We start from the raw sequence: 12,825 nt of genomic DNA on the forward strand, positions 1-12,825 counted from the left end.
TTTCCCCACTAAGTAAACATTTTCAGGTCTTTGAAGATTGTTGGCCTTATTCTGACTCCAGTGTGTGTACAGGCTAACCCCTGCCTACCATTCTCCATTCCACACTCCTCTTAGAAAACTCCTACTTATCCTTCAAGGTCTAGTTCCAGCATTATCTTCTCTGGGAACCTTCCCCTAACCTCCCTCCTTACCCAGGCTGGGTTAGATGCCCCTTCTCTAAATTTCTGTGGTACACAAGACTTGCTTGTTAAGATAACTTTGATTATTTATATTATAATCATCTGTTAACTTATCTTTTACATTAGATTATTAGTGCTATAAGATCAAGAATCTTGTCAATTTTAAGGCTTTACCATGTCTTCAGCACCTGGTACAGGGCTTGGCACATGATGGGTGTTTACAGATATTTCTTGATTAGTTGCATGAATGGATGCACAAACAAATGGAAGAATAAGTGCATGATGGATCCCAGGTCACTCACCTTATAACCTGACCTTTTATTTAGACACAATATATTTGAATACAAAGACAGTCACATAGTTTTCAGATTATCATTCTTATTGAATATTTAAAGCATTTTTACTACTTATAGGGCCTTAATCTTGAAGAAAGGGGCCTGGCATTTGCTATGTACCAGGCATGCTACTTAATGATTTATATACATTCATTCATTTATTCCTTCATGGTTAGGAATGAATACCTACTCTATGCCAGTAGAAACTATTAATACCCTGTATTTATGGATTAGGAAGCAGATCAGAGAGGCTAAATCACTTCCCTATGACCACACAGCTGTATATTGGTAGAGCTGGGATTTGAACTTAAGCTTGTATGCTTTAAAACATAGTTTTGTATTGCACTGGCCTGGACTATGGTTATTTGAGAACAGAACCTTCTCCTCTATTTGCCACATTATAGGGTACACAAGAATAGTTTAACCCTTTGAACAATAATCTTATAGAGAGCTCAGTAAAGTGCTAGCTTTTCAGGGGCCAACAGTTTTCCAGAAGGGGAGCCATTTCTTTGACTGCCTCATCTTAGTCCTCTTTTCCAGGTAACTGAAATGGATATCTATAATGCAAGCCGGTATAAAAAAATAGCTAGTGCTAGGAAACATCAAGTTTGAGCACTGTCTGTGGGTCAGCTGAAGAGGATAATTTGGGGCTGCTTCCCTCAGGCTGTGAGGATAAGAATAACATTCTCCATGATTATGACAATGTTCCTCAGTTGTATAAGTCATTGCAGTTTACAGATCACGTGTGTGTGTGTGTGTGTGTGTGTGTGTGTGTGTGTGTGTGGTGCTGGGGATTGAACCCAGGGCCTTGTGCATGTGAGGCAAGCACTCTACCAACTGAGCTACATCCCCAGCCCCCCAGATCACTTTTATATCTCCAATTTACCTTATAACTTAGAACTTCTGTATTCAATTGATCAAGAAACATGCTTAATGATCATGTCACTTGGTTAAAGTAACACAGAAATGGGACTTATAAGTTCCCAACTCTGAACAACACTACATCAACAACAGTTTTATTGCGCTTATGATAATTTTCTGAGGAGATAGGCTGTTTCTTGCTTCTATATGTGTGTTACGAGATAGGTAGTGGAACAAGCTAGGGACTGCTTATAAACCATTTATGAGTTTTAGACTTTCTTTGCTTTGTGAACTATAGTTGGCACTTGTTCAATATTAGTTCTCCTCTTCTTCTGTAGTAAGGAACATTTTAACTGGACACAAGGCTTCCCAAATCAAGGCTGTATTTCTAAGCCTCTCTTGCATCTAGTTGTGACTGACTATGTTCTGTTCAGTAGAAATGATGTATACAAATTTCAGGTTTTGCTTTTTCACTTCCCCTTTTCTTTTTACTGCTGATTGGAACCTGGTGCAGTGGTAGGATCTAGGGCTACATGCTAAGAATGGTAATGCAACCAAATGGGAAGCTTGGTTCTCAACAGTAGTAAGTCAACACTCTGTTTATTAATTCAATGAAAGTATGGATGACTAATAAAGGCAAGATACTCCTTTAGGTACTGGGGATAGGGCAGTGAGCAAAACACTTCCTTCCCAGCATGGAGCTTAACTTGTGGTTGGAGGGTGTAAGGAGACAAACAAGTAAAACGTAGTGCGTTAAATGGTGTTCAGTGCTAAGAAGAAAAAATAAAGCAGGGACAAGGGATAAATTATATGTATGAAAATTATAATTTCAGACAGGATTTGGGAATCAGAATGACATGATATGAGCCTTTATCCCATAAAAGATAAGGGAAAATGAGAAAGGGCAGAGACTTAGGAGACCTGAGCTTACATGGTAAACTCAGTTTGTGACTGGACAATTTTCTTCCTCTCTGAATCCTGGTACTCTCACTTGTGATTGAGGATATTTGGTTGGGTATATGATGCTTGGATCACTTGATGCTTTTAGGAATGTCGGGGTTATAGGGAGCCCTGTCAGGGCCTATGGAGGTGGAGATGGAAGGGAGAACCAGTAAAGCTACTGGTCACTTCTGTGCTTCATCAGAGTCAATCACTGTGCTGGATGGTCTCTGGGTACCCACTAGCTCAGATCCTCTGTGACTCTGCTTACCTGGCAACAGCACAGGCAAACTTTGTTCATCCTTCCTTACAGCCTGTTCAAGGATTTGGCGGAGGTTTCTTGAGTGATACCGATGTCACAGAATTGAGGAAGGATTAAGAGGGCTATCACCTGTGGCTTTGGCACAGCAATTTTCTCTCAGCAATTTCACAGAATGGGAAAGAAGACTTCTGAGGCTTGGGGGTTGGAGCAGCTTCTGTGGTTATCAAATATTGGTCCTTTCCATTGGGCTAAGCTCAGTTTTCACACTTGTTTAGCCTTGGCTCACAAACTCAAATGCTGTGGAACATCTATGATTTAGTTAACCAGTAAGGGCTGCTCTACCCACCCATGGGAATAGGGCAGTTCATAGGGCTACTACATATAAAGGTCTTTTGAATTGATAGCCAATTCCTTAGTGTGATTTTAGCATGCCAGGCTTTCTAGAGTTACACAGTTGCTAGTCCCTTTTCTCTAGTTGCTCATGAGAAATAGGGAATAGGTAGCTCAAGGATCAGGGGTAAAATTTCTCATGTCTGTAAGCTATATATTTTTTTACATAGTGTTCTTCCATGCAGGCTCTCAGTTGAGTTTCACATGAATCCTGTGGAATTGATAGGGCTTAGATTCTTCTTCCCATTTGATAGATCTTACCTCTCCATTCCTGAAGGCCAAGCTTGAGCTTCACCTCCTCTATGACAGTTCCATTCACATACTTGGTTCTGCCACTACCCACCAACCATAGCACTAAAACTCTGTGTTTCATTTATAGTCACTACATTATTGTTTGAGTCTGCAGCTGCTTCATGTGTAGATATTTGTGTTCCCTCAATGAACTACCATTGCCTCTAACAAAGCCTTCTCACTGGCTTTCCTGTTTCAACTCTTTTTGCCCTGTCCATAGTCAGTTCTCAAAACAGGAGCTAGAGTGTTTCTTTTAAAATACATGTCCTGTCATGTCACTTCCTGTGATCGAAACCTTGCAATTGTTCGCAGACACATTCAGAACAAAATCAAAAATCTTAAAAATGGCGTATGAGACCATTTCATGCTCTTCATTCTGCCCTTACTTACCTCTTTGGCTTCCTCTCCTGTCACTCTTCCCTTACTCTGCTCCAGCTATATTAGCCTCCTTGCTGTTCCTTGAACACCTTTAGTAAAACCATTTCTCAGGGCTTCTGTTGTTTATGTTCCCTCTTTCTGGAATGATATTCCGCCAGATATCTACATGGCTGACTCTCATTTCCTTTATGACTCTAATCAAATGTTACTTCAAAAGATACTTTTCTAGCTTAACACCCCTCAAATCAAATAACCCCATCAGTAAATGGGCAAAGGAACCAAACAGACACTCCTCAAAATAAGAAATAATGAGGGCTGGGGTTGAGCAATCAGTGGCAGAGCGCTTGTCTAACATGTGTGAGGCACTGGGTTTGATTCTCGGCACCACAGGAAATTTCTTTTAAAAAGGCATTCTGTCCATCTACAATTACAATTTTTTTAAAATAAGAAATATGAATGGTCAACAAATATATGAAAAAACATTCAACATCTCTAGCAATTAGAGAAATGCAAATCAAAACTACACTGAGATTCTACCTCAATTCAGTCAGAATGGTAATTATCAAGAATACAAGTAACAACAAATGTTGGCAAGGATACAGGGGGAAAATACACTCATACATTGCTGGTGGGACTGCAAATTGGTGCAGTCACTCTGGAAAGCAGTTTGGAGATTTCTCAGAAAACTTGGAATGTAACCAACATTTGATGCAGTTATCTAACTCATCATTATATATCCAAAGAACTTAAAATCAACATACTACAGTGATGCAGCCACATCAGTGTTTATAATAGCTAAGGTCAATTCACAATAGCTAAGCTATGGAACTGACCTAGGTACCCTTCAATGGATGAATGGATGAATATTACTCAGCCATAAAGAAGAATGAAATTATGGCATTTGCCATAAAATGGATGGAACAGGAGACTATCATGCTAAGTAAAATAAGCCAATCCCAAAAACCAAAGGTCAAATGTTCTCCCTGGTATCTGGATGCTAATCCATAACAAGGGAGGGTAGACAGAGGAAGTATAGAAGTTCATTGGATTAGACAAACGGGGAATTAATGGGAGATGGGAATAGAAAAAACAGTGGAACAAATTGAACATACCTTTCCTATGTACACATATGAATCCACCACAGTGAATTTCCACATCATGTACAACCACAAGACTGGGATCCTAATTAGAATAAGATATACTCTATGTTTGTATAAATATGTCAAAATAGACTCTACTGTCATGTATAATAAAGAACAAATTAAAAAACAGAAGGAATTGGGGTATTTAAAAAAAGATGTGTTTCTGTTACCTTATATAAATTAATGATAAACCCTAGCTGTCCCTTTAATTCTTTTGCTGCTTTATTATTTTTCATTGCACTGGCTGATGTATTAAAATTTTGCTTCTTGGGGCTGGGGTTGTGGCTCAGTGGTAGAGGGCTTGCCTACCATGCATGAGGCACTGGGTTTGATCCTCAGCACCACATAAATGTAAAATAAAGAGATTGTGTCCATGTAAAACTAAAAAATAAATGTTTTAAAAACTTTTTTGCTTCTTTATTTGATTATAGTCTCTTTTCTAGAATATTAGTTGTTTAAGAACAAGGACTTTATTCTATTCAATGCTAATTTCCTAGCTTCAGAACAGTGTTTGGTACATTGTAGATATTTTAAAAAGTTGGTTAGGTAAATAAATTGAAAAAGGCAATAGGAGCTAGGGCTGTGGCTCAGTGGTAGAGTGCTTGCCTAGCATGTGTGAGGCACTTAGTTCAATCTTCAGCACCACATCAGATATAAATAAATGAAATAAAGTTTAAAAAGACAATAAAAGCCATAAGGACAGGCTATATTCAATTCCTCTATATTCATGTTCCTCATGAGAGACACACATGCATTAATTGAAAAATGAATCTTTGAGCTGAAAGGGCCCTGAGAGACCTTCAGTCTACCTTTTATATATAATAGTGATTCTTAGGGGAAGAGTCTTGCCAGGGGCCTTTCAGCAATTTGTTGGCAGAGTCAGAGTAAGAATTCAAGTCACTGAGTCTAGATATACAACTTTCCGTATTATAACATGCTATGCAAACTAATTCATCTTATTTCTCAACTAAGGGGCATAAGCAAGGCTTTGTCAGTCTGGAGACGTAAGCTCTGAGCAGATTAATGTGGAGATGGAAGAATTTGGCCTTTCCACAGGCAAGAGTTTTCCCGAACATTTTCTTCTTTGATATTGGAGGGCAACAACAACTGGACCAAGTATTTCATAAATATTAACCTATTAAACTATAAATGAAAGAAACATTTACTACATCAATTAAAAAGGCCTTTGAGTACCTAGACCTGTGTTAGATGCTTCGGATGCTCTGGAGATGTTCAGTCCTGATTCTGACTCTCTAGGAGTGTTCTAATAGTAGAGACAAGACTTACCTGCTTGAGACAAGCAGATACCAAGTTGTGTGATACAAACAAGAATAGTGGGAATAGTTGGGAATAGTGGGAGGCCATTGGGGGCTGAAACAGAATGCATTATGGAGGAAAGGATATATCTTTGTACCTATGTCAGGCTGTACACCTTTTAGTGCTTTGTCTTCATTCAGGAGTGTTCATTTGCATTCATGAACCTGGCTCTATCTCCATGTTTCTCCAGAGAAGGATGTGTTTGATGTAGTTGCCAGGTCTCTTGCTTTCCCTGTCCCTGTGCCCACCAAATGAAGTTTGTTTTTAGTTCAATATATTGTTTACTGATCACCCTGAGGATACCAGGCACTGAAACAGGGAATTGAAATTTAAAGAAAGAGATGTACCCCCAGTACATCAGAGTGTAGTAGGACAGATAGATACACCTAGAAGTTTACAACATGATTTGGTATTTTAAAAATGAGATCATTTAATATTCCCTTTCATTTGAAAATGGATTTAAAATGGCAAACATAAGTTCTGCTTATAAACAAACTGTTATGAGAGGCCAGATGAGAGAAGGAATTATGTGGAGGGTCAGCCAAAGCTTCCCAGACTAGATGATATTTGAATTGAACTTAGAGGAAGATTATGAATTTTCTAGGGACTTAGGGATTGGGTGCTCTGAGTATTGGGGAGGTGTTCAAAACAAATGGAACAGTCACAAATGTATTCTATTTGTCTAGAGCAGGTATGGTAAATGCCTGGCATGATCACCACTGTCAGCTGGTTTCCTGACCTTGGCAGAAATTGTTAATCGGACATAATGTTCTTTCCCAGTGAGCCTGGATGTGACTTTCAGTCCTTCTAAACACAGTACTCCAAATGGCTACTTGCAGCCAACTTGAATTGATTCATGAGGTGAAACATATTTGCCATCCTTGGCTGATCTGCAATGCAGTTGCAGATTTTCAGGAAACAGATTCTTGATGGGAATCTACATTTTTTTAACCAATTACTTCTCCCCTCTACCCCCTACCCAGGATTCTGATGTAGTGAGTTCATGGACCTGTATTTGGTAGTTCTATGTATGTTAGGTTACTGAGTCTAGATATTTCTCCCATAATCAGGAAGTTTAAATCAGAACTGTTGTCTTTATTTTAGAAAGCTGCCTTTGGCAATAGCCTGGAGTGAAGACTGGAGGATGGGAAGACTGGAGGCAAACTTTGTGTGTAACTGTCGTATTTCAGAGAAGAGATGAGTGCCCAGGGGAGAATACTTTGGAGACATTAACTGAGACAGATGATGGAAAAACAGTGAATACCAGAAGCCAGGTACTTTGAGGGAGCAACAACTTCTAGAAGAAAGGGGAGTTTGGTGTATGGGGAAAGATTTAGAAAAAGAGAATTTGAGCCAGGCCTTGAAGGATAGTTAACACTTGACATTAAGAAAAGAGCAACAAAAGGCCATTTTGTTGACCTCTGGACCAGTAAGAGAAAAGATCCAGAGGTAGAAAAATCACAGGGCATGTATGAAGAGCAGTGAGTAGTTCAATCTGGCAGACTTTAGTTTGGCATTCAGAGGTGACTTTTTTTCCCATCATCATTCCTGTTCCTAGATGGCTTCTCTTATTATCCAGCCTGCAGGTGCTCAGGAAACATAAATCGGTGTTAATTTTAACTGAAGCATAGCTGAATGAGGAAGGCCTCTCATCTGCAAGAACACCATTCTAGTATAGATTCTAAGAGACTTTCGGTTTCTCTGCAGTTCTGGGTCTTTCCCACTGCCCATTGCCAATCTTAAACAGTGCTGAGTGAGGAGGGCTAAAGGATAAAAGCTGTTTATTATTGAACAGAGGAAAGATAATAGGCCCATGGCAGCACACACACAAACCCCTCAGGGACCATGCACAGGTACAATAGTGTTCTCTGCCGAATTCTGAAGGAAGCCCTATCTATCCCTAGGCAAAAAGGATTATAAAAATACCCTCCTTCAATTAAATTACATTATAAATTAACCCAATGTTTTTACAAGATATCACATTCACTAAGTGTAGGCTCAGTTCATTTTCTCCCTACAACAACATTTTAAGGTATGTTTATGATTGTTTTCATTGTGAGGGTAAAGATATTAATGTTCAGAGAGGCTTTAGGACTTGAGACAGGATAATAGGCTAGTAACTGGCTTAATCAGGCTTAAATCCATGCCTTCTCCCATCATTTCCAAATCCTAAACATTTCTCCTGCACAAAGCTTTATGAAGTATTAATTGGTATCAAATCGCCCTTTTATTTTAAGGGGGATGCAACAATAGTTCATTTAAAAAAACACACATTTTCAGCTGGGTGTGGTGGCATACATCTGTAAACCCAGTGACTCAGGAGGCTGAGGCAGGAGAATCATAAGTTCAAAGTCAGTCTCAACAACTTAGCAACACCCTGCAACTTAGTGAGACCCAATCTCAAAAGAAAAAATGAAAAAGGGCTGAAAATGTGGCTCAATGGTTAAGCACACCTGGGTTCAATCTCCAATATAAAAAAACAATCCAAAACCTTTTTTGAGCAGCTCTTTTGTTTTAAGCACTATGTTAGGTCCTTAGGTCCATGGAAAGCACTGAGAAAGTGCTGAGAAAGCACAATCTTTATCTTTAAGGAGCTCACAGTCTATTGAAGAAGACACACATATACAGATAATCACAAGTCAATAAGAGAATTGTTGATAGGAGAATATGCACAGCATGGTGAGAATTGAGAAGACAGAACCATTATACTGAGAGAAATTGGTATTTGAAAAAGGCCAGAGTCCTCGATCAACGCAATCAAATTTCTATGATAAAATTACAGGGCTGGGGATGCAGCTTAGGGGTAGAGTGTCTGTTTAGCATGTGTGAGACTCTGGTTCAATCTACAGTACTAGGAAGAAAATCTATGATAGAATTGCAGACTTGGAGATGGGACAGAGAGGAGAGAATGTAAGGATGAATTTAGTGAGCCTTTCTGAAAATATCCTTGTGCTGCTCTGATATTAGAGTTGGTTGACTGCATTCATGTTTGCTATCATTGGGTTCCTACTGTCAAGGCTGGGTTTAGTGAGGCCCAAGGCTTGTCTCAGCAATCTCTGCATTGGCTTCTGCCACATCTGGTGTAGGGTGTTGGCTGTTGGGACAGCCGACCTAGTATTGCCATTTGAGCTGTTTTACATATGCCTGGGGCTGAAGTGGGTCAAGTCCCTGAGCCATTAGAAATTAAAGAATAGGGCTTATCTGGCATCATTGGGCCTGCTAGAAGAGGAGGATTGAACTAATATTGAATAATGTTTCATTTTAGTTTAGAGCAAGGTGTACTTATGTCCTGGGCATTTAGTTGGTTAAAGAAGCAATCATAAACAAATAACCCACTGTGATATGTTACACAGTAAAGCTACATAGAATGACCTATGTATACAAAAGGATGCAGCAACAAATTGTGTTTTATGGTTCAGAATAATCTTCAGTGGGGATAGCCATTGGAACTGGGCTGTTTTGGATGGGGATACCAAGCATTGTACTGGACTCTTTAGGAACGTAACTCTTACTAATGATGTTTTGGTTGCAAATTATGGAAAACCCAACTTAAATTGACTAAAATGAAGTATGGAATTTACTGGATCATGTAACAGGGAAGCCCAGAGGTTAGGCAGGTGAAAGGCATATTTCTATCATGACTCTGGCTCCCTTCCTCTGTGGTTCTTTTGACTGCTGTCCTCTATATGTTGACCTTTTCCTCAGGCTTATTTCCCTGAGGGGAACCAATAATAGCTGGGGTTATTTTATATTCAGTTAGGTAAAGGGTGTTTCTTCTTACATCATAACATAAAACATGAACCTTAGTGGTTAAGGATAACTGAAATTTAGGATTATACTAAGCATGGGAAGTCCCCTAAGAATTAGTTCAAAACCAGCTGAATAGCCAGGCACGGTGGTGCATACCTGTAATCCCAATGGCTCAGGAGGCTGAGGCAGGAGGATCACGAGTTCAAAGGCAGCCTCAGCAAAAGCAAGGTGCTAAGCAACTCAGTGAGACCCTGTCTCTAAATAAAAAATAAAAACTAGGCCTGGGGATGTGGCTCAGTGGTCAAGTGTCCCTGGGTTCAATCCCTGGCACCCTTCTCCAAATAAAAGCAGTTTAACAGTTGAAATAACTTGACAGTAACCTCAAATTTGGCTTCTGTTTCATATTTGTTTCTTAATTTTAAGCAGCATGCCTTTGCCTATGACTCTTGTGGTGTGTGTTGATTTAGAGACTGATCAATTCTGGATTTCTAGAATAGTAATACTATTTCCATAACACAAAGGTCATTTGTCCTATCAAGGCATTTTTTTACAGCCTATACATGTAATAGGTGTGAAGTTAATTTTGGAAAAGCAGTATTGTGAATGATTTGAGAGTATAGCTTCTGGAACCTGCCCATCTAAGGTTCTCATCTCATCACTTGGCTGGGAACCTTGGGCAAATTTTTAAATATTTTGAAGGTTTAGTTTCTTTATCTAAGAAATAGAAACAGAATTAAGACCTATCTCATAATGCTAAGGATTACATGAGGTAATCCATGTAATGCATATGGCAAAGGTTCCCAATGTTGGTTAACTGAACTCTTATTGTCTCAGTAATTATTTTCACTGAACCACTAAGTCAAAAGAAATATGGAGCATTTCTGTTTATTGAGTAACTAGGTGTAAAAAATTAATAGTAGTAATTCATGAGGTATGTTTCCTTCAAAAAATTTAAAATATCTTGCAGCACCCTTCTGAGTTGGCTATGTAACCCTGGGCACTTTGGTGACCAGTTTGGGAATAGAACATTTCCAGCCAGTTGGTTGGTATTAATTACATGGTAGCTCTTATTATTGGGAAATGACTATTATTAGAGGGGATCTGAGTATCAAAGAGGAAGTTTGAGAGATTTATTTTTACACTTATAGACAAGAAAATCTCATACCCAAAGTGGTGCCATTTTCTAGTTTTGCCACTACCAAGGTCTTCCCACTCCCTTTCTCTCACTCATTAACTGAAAGTCACTCTTTGAGAGTTCTGACTTTTAGATTAAAAAATTCTTTCCTTTGTCTCTATCTGGCCTTTCCCTCCCTTGTTTTCTTTCCCCCTCTTCCACTTCCTCTCTCCATGTCACTCTTAGCTAGTGTCTAAAACCTGGCACCTGCTCTCTCTTGATGTGGGGAGGCTGTCTATTTAATTCAGAAGGAATGATTGGTTGGATTTTGTTTTGATTCTCAGCTTGGCCTGTGAGCCTGTGAGAACAGGGGGTGCTGATTGCTCATTCCTGCATACCTTTCTCTTCTCCCCTAAGGGAATAGAGGAAAGCAATTTAATCAGAGAGGTTGTAGAAGGTGGTCTGTGGGCTCCTGTACCCCAAGGGGGAGGGCTGTGCCAACCCTTAGCAATCGAGGTCCATGGGAGATCTTTGACTTTTTCCTAGAGGCTAGAAGTGACTTTAGTTCTGTTTGGTTGTTTAGATTCACTGAAGGGAAATCTGATGTTTGAGGAATGAGGAGGAATGAAATAACAGACCTGTCCATGCACTGTTGACTCTGGGCCTCCTTGGTGCTGGCCGGCAGAGGTCGGGAGCGGCTGGCTGGCTGGCTTTTAGCCCCAGCCGGCGGCGTTTGCTTTGGCCGTTGGGGGAAAGAGCACTTTGTGGAAAGCCAGCCTTCCCGGCCAAGGGCCTATTTTCATCCTGAATTTGTTGAGTCCAGCCTGATGGCTGGGTCCAGGATCAACAGAGGCCATGGAAAACGGGACTGGATGCCTGGCAGCCAGAACTGTGGGCTTTGTCTTCCTGACCAGTGCATTCAGCCCTGAGCCCATGAAGGCAGGCATAATGGGGAGCCAGGAACCTTGTGGCATCAGGATCAGAAAGAGCTGGTTACTCTAGCTTTTGTTACAATGGTCATTGTAGTCTAGGTATGACTAGAATAGATCACTAGGCCTCACCCCTTTCTGGGCTATTCAGTCTAGAAAGGTGAATGTGTGGCAAGAGCTCACACAGCTCCCAACATGCCTGTGGTCTCCTAAGTGGGTACCTCCATATAATGAGGGGCCATGAAATCATTGGGTCAATATCTTTACCAACAAACCAGATGCCATGAGGGTGCAGAGAAGTCTCAGTTGTGAACTCTTTCCTGTAGGAGCTCAAGATCTTTCCAGGGAAACAGGACATTTTCACAAAGAGGTACTTTTCTGTCCTAGGCAGGATAGTGTTAGGACCACATACACAAAGAAGTGCTAAAGGAGTTCAGGGGAGGGCAAGAGCCCTAGGGAAGTAAGGATTGAGATGGGTCCTAAAAAGTGAGTAGGAATCAAAAAAGATATGATAAGTGTTCTTTAATGCTTCTAAGATAGAAATACTTTGAAATTTACCCAACACATATCTTTGGTTTGCTGTAGGATCCTGGCCTCCAATCAGATTGTGTTTAGACTATTTGAGTTGGTTCGAAACCTGGGTGACCAAAGTGATCTGCATTTCTCAGACTCATGCAACTGTGTAGAACTGGGATGAAACTAGAAAAAATTCTGGAAGCATGACAGTTGTACGTTGTCATTTAACCCTATTATAACCTGAAACCCAACAGTGACTTCTTTTGCTTTCAGAATAGTCAAGCAACTGCAATTGGATATTCAAGGTCTCTCACAGTTTGATCTCAACTTTACCTTCCAGCTATTCTCATTCTTCTTAGAGACTTCCAGCTCTCCATTCCATCTAAATCTTCTTCCACACTGGTGCCCACGGGGGGGGGGGG

The 12,825-nt window shown here is 40.1% G+C and overlaps 1 non-coding gene across 1 annotated transcript; it reads right to left on the bottom strand.

The window, feature by feature from the left end:
- Positions 1-1,292: 1,292 nt before the first annotated feature.
- On the bottom strand, positions 1,293-1,366 carry Trnav-cac. Its single transcript has one exon. It is a non-coding gene; the product is annotated as a tRNA-Val (tRNA).
- Between the last annotated feature and the right edge of the window lie 11,459 nt (positions 1,367-12,825).

The sequence above is a fragment of the Marmota marmota genome, unplaced genomic scaffold, assembly GCF_001458135.2.
Source record: "Marmota marmota marmota unplaced genomic scaffold, marMar, whole genome shotgun sequence".
Taxonomy (NCBI): Eukaryota; Metazoa; Chordata; class Mammalia; order Rodentia; family Sciuridae; genus Marmota; species Marmota marmota.